This window comes from Lissotriton helveticus, chromosome 2_2, assembly GCF_964261635.1.
Source record: "Lissotriton helveticus chromosome 2_2, aLisHel1.1, whole genome shotgun sequence".
In the NCBI taxonomy this organism is placed as follows: Eukaryota; Metazoa; Chordata; class Amphibia; order Caudata; family Salamandridae; genus Lissotriton; species Lissotriton helveticus.
Window position 1 is genome coordinate 125,947,207 of NC_136060.1, and position 18,156 is coordinate 125,965,362.

Here is an 18,156-nt window from a genome sequence, read left to right on the forward strand (position 1 = left end):
GGGGCATGCATTACTGTAATAAGGTTCTAGGAGCACATCAATTTAGTATCATTAGTAATTATCTAAGGTACCCCACAAGACAGAATTGATGCCCAAATTGGTAGCATATCTATGAACGGATGAAGACTGATAGAAGCAGAATGTTAAACAGCAATTAGTTTTGGGAACATGTTTGGTAAGAGTGCATAGAGAATAACTGAAACTTAAGTATGGCATTTTAGATTGACTATTAGCAATTCCAGTTGGGCAACATTTTTGTGACACAATATTTCTGTCGGACAATATTTTGGTTAAGATAATCTGATATCATAGATATATACATACAGACATACTAGAGTCTTCTGTTTGTAGTAGACAGTGAATTCAGCACAATAGATATGAATGCATAAATGAATGAATTAATATATTTGTAAAATGCACCAATTGCCTTGAGCTATGGATCTCTCTAAAACAAGGCAGTTAGTAGTTAGAGTAAATAGGTAGATTTCTAGTAGTTTTGAGAAGTTCAAGTGAATAGTAGTTGATCTTACAGATGGAGGAAGCTCATTCCAGGCATTGGCTCATTCTTTGCCAACGTGGCCTTTGAAGAGAGAGGGGGTTTGAGGAGGCAGAATGAAGAGCTCGATCAGTGGTGTGAGAACAATTTGTTCATATATCCAAGTTCCTGACTATGCACAGCACAGTTTCAGATGCAAACCGCCTACTAATGGGTCACTTATTCTGGATATTTAGCCATTGTAGCTTGCTTCGGTGATTGGAGAGGTGAGAGTCCTTTTTTAGGCCAAGTAGGAGATTGACTGCTACATTTTGAATAGTTTGCTAACGCATCAGTTGTTTGTCAGGGACCCAGTAAAATCGATTTACAGTAGTCTAGTCTGGTCATGATGACACTCTGAATTTACGGGCTTCCTTAGGTCAAGAGTGAACAAGGCAGTATTTTCTGGAGTTTTATTAGCATGATGGAAGGTTTTGTGTCTAGAATAACATCTTGCTTTTTGGAAGTAGTACCAGGGAGGAGGGCTGAGGCCAGTTCTTCTGGAAAACAGTCAGAGTCTTAGATGGTGTTGCCCCCAAATACTAGATGCTTTCAGCCTAAGTGAGTTTTCATTCATCCAGGGCGAGGTTTGTTTGATGCATATTTTGAAACTAGTTTTCTTAGTTTTGATATCACTATCCAATTTTAAAATAATTTGAGAGTTATCTGCATACACAAAGAAGGTAAAACCGAAGTCCAGGTTCAAATATTAGAGAGTGTAAGGCTCAGAGCTGAACCCCGAGAAACGCCCTACAGGTTATTCCAAAACTGAGACTGATATAAGGGGGCAAATTGTCAGCTTGTACGCGATCAGAAAAAGATAGGGCCCATCTCTTCAACGCTATCAGTTCAAGGTGTGATAACTGAGCTTTGTGGGGCATTTTAATGAACGCACTGCAAATCTAAGACAGCGAGTTGCCTTCATCAAGGGATTTGCAGAGTTTTTCAGTCATTCCCAGCTGGACCAATTCTGTGGTAAACCTCACCTACAACATGATTGGTGGTCAGCTACAAAATTGTTCTTTTTAAGGTGGGTAGATAAAGTGTTGTTCACAAACGATTCTAAGTTTTTTGATGGGGCAAATAGTAGAGGGATAGGTCTGTAGTTAGCACAATCACATAGCTCTGCATTCAACTTTTTTAGTAGTGGGAGATCTAAGGCCTGCTGACAAGCATACCTTATTAATCACGTTTATACATTTCTCTAGGGGACTTATGTGGCTCTCTAATTTCTGCTTGCCCGAAAGTGCATCTGAATTTTCATGTATTCTTTTTGTAGGTGCATAGTGCTTTCAAGTAAGTTGCTTAATAACCTGTACATCATCTTAGCACCAATCGTTTATATGTATTTATTTCAATTTTCAATGCCATTGTAAACCATAGAGCTGGGGCAGGCTGGCAATCATATTCTCATTCTAATCTGATTTTCAATGGCAGAGTAATGCCTCTTCTAGCAGAAAGCTAATACTCCAAGACCGTGAATATTTGCACTTTATATTTTCTATTTCATTCACTGCCCTTTCAGCGAACTGAGTTCTCTGTCCTTCTACAACTATCCCTAATTTTTCCTAAGTCCTTCATTCACTTCCTCCATCGTCCTCATCAGTTGTGATCACACAGTCTCCTGCCTCCAAGGAGTTCTCTCGGGCTGGCCGGAGTATCTATTGAACATTGCACACTTATTTATAACTCTCTGACAGCCCCTGCTTCAACTCAATCTCAAATGTCACTCCCAACTTCAGCAACTTTCGCTCTCATCTTGCCACCTGCCCTCTTGTGCTTCTGATCATATCACCTTTACCTTTCTTCTCTACTTCCTGATCAGTTGCCTGAGGCCCGATACCCATAAATCATGTTGCTCTGTCCAGTGATTTATCAGTTTCTCGGGCAGAGGGCTCCACTGAAAATGCTCTTTCATCATTCCTTCCATCTTATCTACTCTTTCCTACTCACCTGTTCCCTCTTTTCTGACTCTTTTACTCCCCTCTTGCTCCCAGTACTTTGGGGGTAATCTTTATTAGCTGGTTGAGTTAGGCAAATAAGTAGCATGACATCTCAGGACAACATTTGTACCTAAAAGCACTTCTGGGTTTCTTTCACTTACACTTTCTCTATGGGGGAGCTGTCTTTCTTTGTCTTACCATCGCACTCTCCTGCTTGTTCTTTATTTCTCTCTCTACGGGTATTTCTCACCTTCTGCCTGATCTCTTTTGTTGGGTAAATCCCATTAGTCTTATGTTGGCCTGCACGTTGCAGTAGGATGGAAAACAAGACATTCATATAAAACTTTAAATAGGAATAATCATTCTCTATTACTCCCTCCCAACCATCCTCTAGGACACCTCTTGTCTCTCCCCTTAGCCTCATCACACAGACCTTCTAAATCTATTTCCGGTTCTTCACCACACAGAGCATAAAGACTTGTACTTGACCACTCACTGCTTCCGGTCCTCTTGATCCTTATCTTCGTCTCCTCTCCCCTTATCCATTTCCACATAGTCCTATGCTCACTGCGCCACTGGAACAAAGCCGTACCCAACTGAAGAGGCCCACATAGACTGTAACATGCTTGTGTCCCAGTACATGCAGGAACCAGTTTGGCAGTCTAATCTGAGGTGGCCTGGTGAAACAAAAGGATGGGTTGGAATTCTAGCCCGAACAACTGCCAGTAGTTAGACTATTTGAAAGGAAAAACAGCCTTTACCCCTCAGGTTCTATAATGAGTAACCTTGACAATTAAGTCACTACCCAGACTGCAATGTTACCACGCGTTACTTTAACCCACAAGTTGTTATAATGACTTGCTGTAGAAGGGGAGTTTTTGGACTGGTGTTTTTTGTTTTTACAGAGTTTTATGTAGCGCAAACTTGACCCGAATCGGGTATCAGAGCGCTTTACATAGCACCAGTTGCGTTACATGAGGACACATTCATTTTTGTTAGGCATGGAGAGATTAAGTGATTTGCCCAAAATCACAGGATGTTCAGCGTCATTGCAGAGACTCGAACCCAGTTTCCCAGATTCAAGGTCGACCGCCCTAGCTGTAAGGCCTAGCCTTAAGCCGTAAGGATTTTTAAATCCAACACCTTCCCTACTGTTGCATAGACTGCAGTTGGAATAGTAATTTATACTAGTCCATAGTCCAGTGCCCCCTAAAGATAGCCAGGGTAAAGACTCGCATGTTAAACTAATGCGTGGTAATGTCGCAGTCGGGTAGTGACTGCATTGTAAATACGTGCAGGGTGAATGCATGCAGGGTTCTTTCATACAACCATTTAAAAGCATTCCTCCCATCCCCTTTTACGTATTTGATGTACTTCTGGTTTCCTCCTAAAATGCTGAGTAACCCTAGAATCGTGTAAGTCACACCTAAATAGAAAAACTTTATGAAACGTTTGCCAGGGTGAATGCCAGGAAGTATGTCTTACCACTTATAGCTTTGTGAGTTCAGGAGTGCTGTACTCCAAAACTAATTATGCACATGCATTCAGAAAAGGAAAGGTTGGCGTTCTCCACATACCCAAAAGAGAAAAGGGGGTAGACAGGAATTTAATGGAAACAACCTGATACATCACACTGTATAACAAAGTTATCAAGGTGGGCGAAGAAATGGTGTGGATAAAAGATTTTTTAAACATACTGTAAGGCTGAGAACAGGAAGGAAGTCTTCATTGCCTCCTCCCAAGATATTCTTTTTAAAAGCATGCTTACCCTTTCCCACTTCCAGTCGCATGCTTCATCAATGGATACATCTTCTCTGCTACCAAAGATTTAGGTAGCAGGCTCCCTTGAGGGCACTCAGCATGTGGAGGCTATTTTTATAATCTAATGCAAAGCCTATGGTACATACTCACAGTGTGATGGTGTTCACTTCCGATTCGTATTTGGTTTGTGAGGAACCGATGATGGCACAAATTCTACTGAGGACAGTCGAGTTACAAATGCACATGAGAAAATTGAGGGACAAAAGTCCTTACTCCTTTCATCTTCGAAAACAATGATCCTAAATTGTCTGTGTTAGCAAATCCATAGTCAGTCAACATGGCCCTGCTCTTAGTCAAGCCCCGTTTAGGTCTAGGGCATTCATCAGGACTAGTCTTCCTGTTACTCTGTTGGGCGAGACTGCAACTCTTCTGTGAGGAAAGGCATAATGTAGGCCTCCGCTGCCCCTCTAGTGTGAAGGGCATGCCCTCGTCACATGGGCAACTGGTCGATCCAAGGGCTTTTCAATCCTGTGAGGCATCTAGTTTAAAGAAGGGAAATATATGGGGCTGTTCACTAAAGTTTGAGGAGGGGTGCAACGTTGTGCATCATACCACTCTGCATTACCAAATAAAATGAAAATGATTGCTTTTACCATAGAAGAGGCCAGATGTAGGAAGCATTTTTAAGGTCGCAAACAGCTCAAAAATGCTTTTTAGTGTATACAAACTGAAATTCTTCAGAATTGCGTTTGGGTTTGCGAATAAGTATTGGAAGGGGTGTGTTAAGGGTATTCCTCTAAATACCGATTCACAGAAGTACAGATGATTGTTATGTAGTAATGTTTTGCGACTGAATTTCGGATGCATACTGTAATTTTATTTGTGACTACTGAAAGGCAGTGGTAATCATCTGCAAATGGTAAGGGGTCCCTATGGGATTCCTTCCCCTCTGAGAATGTAAAAGCAAAATATTTTTAAGAGAAGGCAGGGGTCCCACACACCAATCCCTAAACTTAAAAAATAAATTTTATTTTTTTGATTTCATCTGAAATGCATCCAGTTTGTCTTTAGGGAAAATGGACTGCATTTCAAAGAAGAAAATATTGATGTAATTAAAAGCAATCATAGACATGGTGGTCTGATGACCGCAGCAGCCCACCATCCCTATAACGGCTATCATACCTAATGGGTCTCAAACCGCTGCCTATCTCATTAATATTCATGAGGTAGGTGGAATTGCAGCCATTTTTAATGTAAAACTTTCATACATTAGGAATAGCGATTTCCTAAATGCGATGAGCAGAAAATCCCAATTAGGAAATTTCTGTTCCTAACGTTAGTACATCTGGCCATAAGTTCTTAAAATTACAGTTTAATTAGACTACTTCAAAGCAAGATGTTGTGATTTTCAAACATTCCAGATGACTTGTTGGCTTCCTCAATCCATGGAGTTCCTTGGGGGTGCCCAACTATCAGGGGGTCACTAAACACCCTGAGGACCTTTGCCTATCTGTGAACGAGTCTGATAAAATCAAAATTTTGTTGGGGTGCCCTGTCATTTGACATGATGCCACTGAACAAACTGTGATATTTACCAATCAAGCCTAAATGTTGATTTGTCTGTATTTTTTAATTTCGCTTTTTAAAACAATAACAACTATGCAACAGTGAATCCATGCAATATGTTTTTACATCATGCTAATGGACTAAAGATTGACTTTACCGCTGGCCATTAGCGCCCTGCTTTTCCATCTCTTTGAAGTCCGTAAGTAACAATTACCAAACAAGCACAGATATGTCCTCTGGATATATCATTTGGATGACATGTGTTTTGCTGTAAAACTGTACTGCTACAAATATGTTTTGTGCTGAAAATTCAAATGTAGGAAACTTGAAGTTGAGCCAGAACCACCCCCTCCAAAATGGAGTGCATTAAAAAGTGGCAAAAGCCAATGAAGACAAACAAAAGAAAAGAAAAAACTCGTAATCTCCATAAACTGCAAACACATTTTGTCTTTGCCAAATGCAAGCATCATTTGAACATTAATTAAAACAATTCAGCCTTTTTTTCTCTCAATGGTAAATACGTACAACCTGTTTCCAGACTGTTTTGGATAACAGCCTACCATAGGGATCAGAGTGGCATTGCTTCTGAATATGAAAACTTCTTTCTAAATTGTGCAAATGTATCCCTGAATGTACATCACTGTGTTCTCAGCACAGTGTTTTGATGTGGTTGTACCACACAAAAGCAAAGGTTAAAGAGAAGCTGAAATTCATGCATACAAAATAACATTTCCTTGAACAAGATCGTCGGTCAAAGAAGAATGCCTTGTGTCTATTTTGCTGGCTATTGCTCTACCCTCTGTATTTGTTTATTTAGATGTTGTGTTGAGTATCATGCTACGTTTCCCTATGTCTACCAGGCATATGTAGAGTAGATGCAACTATGAATCTTCTTTTGGTGTGCTGTGGTGATTATCTCACTGGCTGTTGGTTAGTGCATCAAGAGTACAAAGGAAATGAGTGTCTTAACCCCTTCGACGCTGATGACGAGCTGGGCTCGTCATGAGGTAGCCTCCTCGCACGCTCATGACGAGCCCAGCTCGTCACGTAAAGTGCGATTTTCAAAAACCCAGCGTACGGGCGGAATTCCGCCCGCACGCATGCGGTTAATGATCTCTGGTTGTGGGGATTAGATCTTCTGCCAATGAGGGTGGAACAAGACTCTAAGGGGTGGCATGTCCAAAATTTTTAGGTCACAAACAGCCCAGTTGCAAAAGAACTGATTCACAGAATTGGGCATTTTGTGACTGTAAAAATGCTTTTTTTGATGTAGAAACATACTACGATTCTACAAAATCACAATTTGGGTTTGTGATTCAGTATTTGCAAGGGAAGTGTTTAGAGCCTCCCTCCCCAGTACCGAATCGTAGTTGTAGGAATTTGGTTTACTGGCTGAGGGGGTGAATCCCTACTCAAGCAGCAACCACAATTTTTGTCAGAGTTAAACACAAGCAAACCCCAAATTAACCTATGCTTAACCCTCTCGTAGCTTGGCATGAAAGCAGTCAGGCTTAACTTATAGGCAATGTGCAAAGTATTTATGAGCCACACAAACACTAATAAGGTGAAAACACAAGAAAAATCCCAAACCAACTTAGAGAAATAGAGTTCAATACAATCAATTATTTGACACCAAAACGACAAAAATCCAATCAGTGCAACCGGAGATATGCAATTTTATAGGTTTTAGATGAAAATAGTGCTTAAAAGCACAAAGCGTTAACCGTGGTCTCTGGTAACACCAGACCAGGATAAAGTCACAAGTTCAGGCCCACTAGGATGGAGAACAGGCTGGATACAGGGACCAAGTTAGACCTGTTGAAAAATGTACTTTAAATCCTAGTAATTCCACTTGACTATGGGAGTGTCGCACTCTGTGGTCTACCCAAATCAACAACCGCTCCTCTCAGAGCTTCTATCAATACAGCCGTAAGACTTGTCACAGGCACCAAGCGCAACTGCCACATTTCCACTGACCTTCAGGCCCTCACCCGGCTACCTTTTGAGGCCAGAATCCAGTTACAAATCGCCTGTATGACACATAAGGCACTTCACCACAAAACCCAGAGATACCTAGCGGAGAAACTAGTACTATCAGGCGGCAACAGGTCTACCAGGAGCTCTAACAGCCTTCTACTGAAACCACAACATTTCTCCAAGAAATAAACATACAATCATACCTTCTCAGGAATGGACCCCAGGATATGGAACGCTCTACCCCCAGAAATGAGACTTAATCCATCTGCGGCCTTTTCCAAAAAAGAAGTGAAATCGATTCTCATGTCCAAATTCACTTGAACTTGTCTTATACACTACTAGCAGCCCGTCCCGACGTTGTCCCGGTATGAAATAGAATGTGTGTCATGTGTGCATTCAGATAAGGTCATTCGTGTGTCCCCCCCGCTTGAGGCCCAGCTGCAGCCATGGTTGATGTTAGCAGGCGCGGGTCCCCCCGCTTGAGGCCCAGCTGCAGCCCTGGTTCATGTTTGCAGGCGCATGTAATTAGTGTAGTGATCCGCCGCCTGAGCCCGGCTACAGCTAAAATCCAACTTAACCATTAAAGAGAGATTTTGAAATTGCACATCTTTTGAGCCCAAACTCAATAGTCCTACCTGCTCCCATTTGAAAGTTACCACATATTAAATGTAATAAGGGAACCCAAATGTTAAAAACACATTTAAGAGTTTTTCTATCAGGACATGTAAAAGTTACAAATATTTGTGTAACTTTTTAAATATACTGCACCCTTCACTATGGGCTATTCCGGGACTACCAAAGGTTTGTTATACCCACAGTTAAAACTAACAGCATATAGGGGGAACATGACATATAAGTTATAAAAGTATTAAAATATTTAAAATACTCAAAATTAAAACTAGAAGCATATGGGGAAACATCACTGCAATTTTAAGATGCAATAATGAATTCCATCCAGCAATTCCTATACTGGTTATCTACGGTTACACAATCTATGTCCTGGGCGTCAATAGAGCAGTCTTTTCCTGTCTGTGTCTCCACATGTATAGAGGAAACCGGGAGATAACGAAGACAATTAGTTGAGCTGGATCTGCCCTGAATATCCTAGTTGCAATTATGTAGTCTCTAATGCCCAGGATCCATTTCGTCCTATGTGCATGATACTGCGGGCAAAAGTACAGAACATGACCTACAGTTTCCTTAACCTCTGGGCAAAACAGGCAACTTTGGTCAGGTTAAGCATCAACGAGGGTGCACCGCCACTTTGCAGTAAATAATCTAAGTGGCAAGGTCCTTATTCAAAACTTAATATACAGGTTTTTTTTAGCACTCAGAGGCTCAATTATGCCCATGTACATTCCCAGAGGATGAGTATCTCTAAATTTAAAAAAGGTAGAGGTTAAAGTACCTGCTCCCCCATGCTGGTCCAATACCGCTCCTCGGGTGTAGACTTGGAACTCCCACTCGACATTTCCGGATGAGCCGACATGTCGCCTCACCGGATCTCTTGGAGTGAATTCTTAAGATACCCCAACCATGGAAGTCTGGAGGAGCTGGGAAGTTTCATAATCTCTTCCACGCCCAGCCAATATGGTTATTGATCTGCTGAGGACCAGATCCTCCTCCAGCACATCAAACATCTAAGTTTTACTTTATGGGCAAGTGAGCAGATCCCAAGATCTAAACGAAGTGGTACCAATGGAGTACTGGGGGACAGATTGCTGAACAGTCAGAGAAAACGATTTTTTATCAACTCCAAATCTCTGAAAGTTGCATGCGCCCAGAGCTCCCCATCATATAGAGACCCCCAAAGCCTTGAAGGTTGTAAATTTGCAATGCAGGTGTCATCGGACGAAAGCTGGACTCCTTCAAAGCTCTCAGAAAGCCACCACTATAATGTTCTAATCTAAGTTTAGAATTGTTAATCTGGGGTGACCAGCCGAATTGATCATTGAGAGTAAGCCCCAGATATTCAAAGGTATGGACCCTCTCCAATTGGATACCATTGAGGGCCATGTGCGATCTGGCATTTTACAAGGATTCAATACCATGTATTTAGTCTTGCTTGTATTGATCTCCAGCCCTCTCTGTTTGCAGAAGTCTCCGAACTGATCCAGAAGATTTTGGATGCCCATTGGTGAACACAAGAACAGTAAAATGTTGTCTACGAATGGGAAGGCCGGGATATTCCTGTTAGCCAGACACGGGGCATCATGTTTGCTATGTTCTAGCATGTTAACCAAGTCATTAATACATAACAAAAACAAAGTGGGTGCTACTACACACCCCTGTCTCACCCCTCAAGTCACTGGTATGGGATCCCACATTTTCCTCGCCATACCTAACTTGGTCATAGTTATCCAAGTGTAGCCTCCTAAACACATCAATTAGGTATTTCGGGACCCCGGTGCTGATAAGAACGGGCCCTCCCTGGGAACTAAATCAAAAGCCGACCCCCAAAGTGGCAAATTTCCCATAGATTAGTTGTAGTTGTAACACTTGGTCGATAGTGCTTGTCTCAGCCCTGAAACCTGCTTGGAGGGGTGTCAACACATTCGTTTCCTCAATCCATGCTTGCAATCTACTCAACAGAATTCTGCTAAACGCTTCTGTGAGGTGTCAATAAGGCTGATAGACTGATAATTTTTCAGGGCAGACCTCGTACCCCGCTTATATATAGAGACAATTTCAGCCCATGTCGATGTTCGTGGCACAGTAAACCCGATCATGATGTTGTTAAATGGAAGTGCAAAATAGGGGCACCAGATCTCCTTCTCAGCTTTAAACAAGATTTGATGCATTTCACACATGAAGGTCACTTAGGTTCCATTATGAGTAAGAAAAGAATTCGAGATGTATTTTCATGACAGTGCATGGATTTGGAAACTGACATGTTGGTTAAAGAATATGCCATTTGTAGTAACTCAGATAAGAAATTTAAGGGGAGTTCTCTTCCTTTAGATTACATTGCATTTCCCACTAGACCTTGTAATAAAGTAAGGATAGATATGGTTGGCTCATTTCACTTGTTGCCTCCACACTATTGCTATGATTTTGTACTGATGGATTTCATAGTAAATGGCTAGAAATATGTTTTGTCAGATCTCCCTGATAAAAAAGCTTCAGGTTTTGTAAGAGATCTGTTTTCAAGAGAAGGCTTCCCTGAATTCCTAGTTTGGGGCAACAGTGTACAATTTATTTGTTCTGATGAGAAGAGTTTTCCAGCTAATTCAGGTGTGAAGCCTCTTAAATGTTGTCTTTACTACCTACAAACGAATGGACTAGTCGAGAAAAGGAATTGGGTTTTGACAGACAGTATTAACTTGGCCATGTAATTGAAGAGGCAGTCAGAGGCAGTCAGATCTCTGTTGTGATTTTAATGCACCACATTTTATTCAGTCACAAAAGTTTCATATTTTTAACTGCTTAAAGGGCATTAACAAAATTGGTTTTTCTTTCCAGCTTGGATGTCCATGTGGCTTCAAAAAGTGCATGTTGAGACTAGTTTGGATGAGGTTGTTCATAAAGGAGTTGCAAAGCTTCAGGATAAACACAGAACTCAATACCAGGAAACAGACTAAGCAGGTTTCCTTTTCTGTGTGTGATGTTGTGCACATCAAGAAACTAGCAATGCTACGAAAAGGGAAGGCATGTTATGGCGACCCTGTTTTTGACGATAAAGTCTGTGTTAATGCTGCTAATATCCCAGGTGGTTTAGTGGTTGAATGTTAAAACGGTCGTGAGAGTGAAAATGCCCAACCAGGGAGTAAAGATATAGGGGTTGGTACTCTGCCTAAAGAATACACACTTCATAGATCTACATGAGCCTTGGAAGTTAAGATGAATTAATTGTGCATCTTGAGTTTTTATTCAAAAGTTGATTTTACCATTCTCTTATATATTTTCTATATGGTACATTATTTAGTTTGCATTCCATTTCCCTCTTTAAGTTTTATGTATGTTTTTGGTTGCTGTTTCTGTGGTTGTATGTGTCGTTTTCATGTTCCCTATTTTAAAGAAGGGGTAGGGTTCTTTTTGTCAAAAAGGAGATAATATTATAGGCTAGCTTTTATGGTCACTTTCGAAATTGAATGTTTCATCTATTTTTATTCCATTGCTGTGCTAAGATTGTTGAGTAAATACGTTCTGCAGTTTGTCAGGTAAACATTTGTTTGACTGCTTACAAGACCTTTGGTGACTCTTTTGCTCGTTCTGAAGATTAATATATTCTTCTGACAACTTACTTCACTGTGTTTATGTCACTCGTTGTAACAGAACTCCAGAATTATGGGATTTTTACACTGAGAATGAAGGTCATCTGAATTACTTGGGACAATTATAAAGGTAAAGAGGTTTAGAAGATAAATCCAGGAGAAGAATTTCCTTTTTATCATTGTTTAGGCACAACCAGTTATTTTGGACCCATAGACAACAGTAAAACATGTTGTGGAGTTCACCAAGTTCATCTTCAAGCTTCACATAGATTGTGTGTCACTGCCATATGTGTGGTAGGTTATCTTGTAATAACCTAGGATGAAGGGGCAAAATACATTTAATAGTGTTGATAACAGGCAGCGCACTGGGGAACAACACATTTGTTGTTGGCTATTTTTCGTACCAATTTGTCCAGTTTTACTGGATGGGAGCAGATTTGAAGGAATGGCATATACCAAGAAAGCACAATTCCTATAATGAGGCTAAAGTGGTTAGTCTTTCTATAGGATCTCGATGGTTGATAGTTTTAAAGTGGGCTGAGAGGTCTGAGAGGATCAATGTTGGGTCACGGGCACTGAGTGCACAGTTATGTTTGTGTGCCTCATGTGAGCTTGGTGTGAGGTGAATTTGACAGATGACTGAAATGTTTATGAAGTTCATAAAACATAATTTTTTTAAGCCAAAACGTATGATATAGTTTGATGTAATGTCACATGAGTCAATCTTTTCCTAGGGATGAGGAGCCAGAGCTCCAGGGTTGTGAGGCCCTGAAAGTTAGTGAAAAGCTACAAACTTGTGAGATATTCACAAACTATAGCCTGTAGGTAAGTGAGGTTCTGGGAATTCACAAAGTGGCATACTGATGAAGATTGTGGCGCAGGGCAGCGCAGCAAGTCACCCTGTACAGGAATGGGCACCTTCCTGCACAAAAATAATCATTAGAGGAATATGCAGCACACATAGAAACAGGAAGTAACAAGAAGAAATAAAGATATTTTGCCCTGTTACGCCTCTCCTGGGGAGATGTATCTTTTTGTCGCATTATCAAGTTTATCAGTGCTGGAAAATTTGGAATGCATCAAAAACCATGGAAGTTGTGTGGGTTTTGCACTGTGTGGCATTACTTCAAATTTATGAAGTCATTCAAAGCCACACAAAATGGCTTTGCGTGGCTTCATAAATCTGATTTAGAGGTCTGCATCACGCATGTACCACATTGTGTAGTGCAAGCATAGCGCATGCCTCTCAAAAATATGCCCCAAAGTTCTTTACAACCTGTTACCACCTTGGAAACAAACAGAGATGTATTCCTGTCAAGGGCAGGGGAAAATCCTTTCCTAAGGTGGAATGGGAGGGGAACTCTCCCAAAATAGGCTGTGGTTTGGGGGAATAGACTTCCCTTCTGTGGTAATTATTTTCCCTGTCAAGAAAAAAAATTAGAAGTCTAATTGCATTAATGAGAAGCTTTTTTCATGCATGCTTAATGCCATACTATGTCCTATGGCACAAGAGGAACTACCTTCTCATGCATGTTAGAAGCATTTTACAAACTTTTCCAGAAGAACTGGAAGTCTGCAACTGTTGCATGTTTCAACAGTACTCGTGGAAACCTGTGTATAAATCTGTACCCAAGCAAGAGAGTACCCCTCCAGGAGAAGATTTATGATTTATTTGTAAGAATTGAGTTACCAATATAGAGTTTAGCGGACAGGGTACTCCGACACAAAAGCGACATAGTTCCTTGCCTGCCAAAGTCTTGGTTCTCCCACCACATTTACAGATGGGTGGACCTTTAGTAATCCATCAGCAGTGCCCCTGTTGCCTCTGTCCAACAGTACAACATAGAATGGGTCGTCAAAGGAAGGGCATTACAAAGGACAAGAAAAAAAAATGACCTCCACAACCTTCAGGGTGTGGGGGGTCATTAGTTTTATTGTTTTTCAAAAATAAACTTCTTCTTTGGGAGTTCGTTTAAAAAAAAAAACGTCTAAAAAGTTTGACAGCTGGCCACCATAGCTGAAGGTAGTGTCCGTCATACCTCTTCCTACATTGACAGGAACACCCACGACGATGTTTCTTGTCAGTGTAGAGAGATGTCCGTCAGGCCAACAGACATCTCTAAATTTGAAGGATGGATGTTCCTCTGGATGGTGGAGATATTGTCCTCCACCATCCCAACAAAGTAAACTCCAACCACCAAACTCTAAATAAGGCCCCAAGCCCTTTAAGACAAAGGGTCAGATGTACGACCATCAGGATTTGCGACTCAAAAATTGTGATTTTTAGCAATTTGCGAGTCACAAAACCTGATGTACAGTAGTGTCTGAGACACTATTTACAATTGCCAAATGGGTCGCAAGGGACCCGCCTCATTAATATTCATGAGGCAGATCGCAATTTGTGACCCATTGGGAATGGCCGGTACTCACAGGAATGGTGGCCTGTTTTGGGGGGGTGGGGCCAATGTGGCCCGTTTTCCTTAAAGAAAAACAGGAAGCTTTTCAAAATAAAAAATAAAAAGGTTTCTTATAATTTTTTCAGTGGTCTGTGAGACCACTGGGTGCTTTGAAAAAATGTTGGCTCTCTCCCTTCACAAAGGGGAACGCTTCCATTTGCGAATTGCTTACATCCAATTTGAATTCGTTGGTAAACTTTGAATGTTTTTCTACCTCATTCGAGGTTGCAAAACATTCCTACATACCAGTGCGACTACCTATTAAGAAGGGACGCCTTAGGGAGGAGCTTAGCGCGCATCCAAGATGGTTGCGTGAGCACAGAGCTCCCGAGACCCTCGCCGCCTCCCGCATATATCCTGCCTCTAATCCTGCCACAGATGACGGGTTATTGAAGACATGGCCCTGCTGACCTAAATGCTCTTTTCCGAATTTGATTTGGATGCCGGGAACCGGACTTACTCCGTTTGAAAAGTTGACGGCCTACACCGTGGAGCAGCCTGGCCCTCTGGTCCCTGGAGTACCCGGGTGGTAATTGAACAACAACGGCCAGTGGAGCTTGTCTTGTGCCCTCGAGGTACTTTCGGTTTCGTTTTTGGACTCTCTGGGCTGAACACAGTCTCCATCTCGCTTCAGTCGCCCAAGGTCTGCGCTTGGCTTGTACGCCGGCCCGCCCTTCTTCGTGTTTTAGACTTTTCTGAGATTGACCTGAAGAGACGCCATACATACCAGGTCTCAAAGAGCCCTCAGGGGCGCGTCGTACATTATGGCGGGCAATCCTGACAGCGATAAGCGGACGACCAAGGTCACACACCGAGGGGGTGCCGCTCAATCGAACATCATGGACCGCTACACCCGTCCTAAAGGATCCCCCAGTGGTGCGGGCAAAACACTGGACGAGACCGGAGATGGTTCTGCGTCGACGGAGGAGCTGACCCTGCGAGACATCATGGGCGCCATTGCAGGGATTAAGACTTCCATGGGCCAGCAGTATGAGACTCTGGCCTTGAAGTTGGACACGGTGGCAATCGACGTTAACTTGATCAGGACCGACCTGGCGAAGACCAATGAACGTGTCAAATCTTTGGATATTAAGACCGCCAGTCTTACAACCGACGTGTCTGATCTTCAAACCGAGGTCCGTAATCTACGCTCCACTAACGACTTGTTCGCCCGCCAGCTGGAGGACTCCGAGAGTCGTTCATGGCGCAACAATGTCCGCATTATCGGGGTTCCGGAGATGTCCTCTGAGATGACCACAGATCTCCTCGTGGAAGACTTGATACTGAACCATCTGGCCCCCAAAGGCCTCAGTAACTTTTTTGCAGTTGAGCGCGCCCACCGTGTTCCGGGTGGTGCTCATAAGCCAGGCACTCCGCCGAGACCCATAATAGCCAGGATTTTCAACTTCAGGGACAGGGACGCCATTCTACAGGCATCGCGGACTTGAGGTCCCACGAAATTTGAAAATGTCACCATCAGCTTTTACCCAGACTTTACCCAAGCAGTTCAGAAGCAGAGAATGGGATTTGTGGGGGTCAAGAGGAGGATGCGAGACAGGGGAGTGAAGTATTCTTTGCTTTTTCCTGCCCGACTTCGAGTCGAACACAACGAACGAACATTTTTCTTTGATCGACCTGAGGTCGTCAGTGACTGGCTAGACGCTTTACCAACGCGTCGGGATCATTCGGAGGGCGCAGAAAGTGGCCTGCAGGAACAGGAGTGAGAGATGACAACCGGCACACAAAGTGAATGGACTTCGCAGCAGCGGTTTGATGACTTTCTATGTTCATACATATGTTTTTGAGCCCGGAGGTGGCGGGGGGTAGAGAACTCTTCCTCCTTCTGGGGTTTTCTTCTTTTTGTAGACTAGTTTTTTGTACGGGCAACAGGCACACTGCAAGTTAGGGGGTTCTTTGGACTAGCGCAGGGGTGCAGGGTGGGGGGATATGTTCTAGGGGTTTTCTGGGGGGTGGGATGGGGAACTTTGTTTGGTTTTGTTGGGTTTAGAGGCAATGTTTTACAATCTACTCTGATTCTGATGTCCGCTTCGCCGGAGGGGGGAGTTGATCTTTACTGTTGGGATGGGGGTAGGGGGCTGAGGGTTATCAGTTGGAATGTCAATGGCCTGGGGGATAGGATCAAGCGGGGTATAGTATCGCAGTTCCTGAAACGTCTCTCTCCTGATGTAGTGTTGTTACAGGAAACGCATTTGATTGGGAATACATGTCACGCAATGAATCGCCGAGGGTATCGTCTGGTCGCCCACTCCGGATTCACCTCTGGGTCGAGAGGGGTGGGGATTCTAGTCAGAAACTCCCTCCCCCTGGCAATAGACGGGACCATTTTAGATGATAGAGGTAGATATGCTGTAGTCACGGGCAGATGGGAGGGGAAGACGATCTCTATACTTTCTGTCTATGCCCCACCTGACCTACAAACTACGACATTTGCGGACCTGGGGGAGATTGTGTTGGGACTCCCAGAGGGTATTTTAATTGTGGGCAGGGACTTTAACTCGGTGGTCTGTGGTAAAGTGGATCGTAGCCCCCCTAGAGCCCTCGCGAGATCGCAGTCTTGGTTGTGTAACTTCTTGGAAACACTGGGTCTTGTGGATTGCTGGAGGTTGATGCACCCTGGACAGGCACAGTACACCTTTCACTCTGGAGCACACGGGAGCCTTGCCAGACTTGACTACATACTTGTGCCGGCGGCGCAGGCCGTCTCGGTGAGGGAGGTTAGACACTTGGCCAGGGGCATATCCGATCATTCTCCAGTATGGCTCTCCCTCGATGCTGAGTTTGGGGCGGAGGGTCGAGTGGCCCCGATTAATCCCTGGCACTTTCGTAATCCTAAAACCAGGACGGGTGTGGTCAAGTCCATTGATCAGTACTTCACTGAGAATGTGGGGTCGGTATCCTCCTCCGTTTCATTATGGGAGGCCTTCAAGACTGTGGTCCGTGGTCAAGCCCTCTCTCTGATTGCTGATGCTAAGAAAAGGAAGAATGAGGAGGTAGAAAGACTGGAAGCAGAACTCAGTGACTTGGAGAGAGAGTTGGAGTCTGGCGCTACACAAGGGAAACGTCATGCTCTGCACCTTAAACAATCGGATTACCGAGCTCTGGTGACAGACGCTGCTGAGGCTATGAGCCGGGAGCAGCGGGGACGGCTGTATGATGTGGGGGATAAAGCGGGGAAGTTGATTGCCTGGCTGGATAAGAAGAGGAGGGCGAGTAGTGTTGTGCCTGTGGTAGAAAATGCTGATGGAGTGCGAGTGGTCGACCCAGTGGAAATTGTGGAGAGTTTTGCGTGTCACTTTCAGGGGGTGTATGCACCAGTCTCAGACAGATCGGAGGAGGACTCGCATCTGTTGCTTAGGGATATCGCCTTGTCCTGTCTGTCCGATTCGGACAAAGAGCTCATGGAGTCGGAATTTTCCAATGACGAAGTGGTGCTCGCTATCAGTTCCATTCGCTCGGGTAAGGCCATAGGCCCGAATGGTATTCCCATCGAGCTGTACAAGTTACGTCCGGACAAAATGGCGCCTTATCTCCGCGAGATGTTCCTGGAGTCGCGCGATGTTGGATCACTCCCCCGAGATCAGCGACTCGCGTCCATTGTTGTGATCCATAAAGAGGGTAAACCCCGGGATTCCTGTGCCTCCTATAGACCGATCTCACTTTTGAACGCCGAACCCAAAATCTTG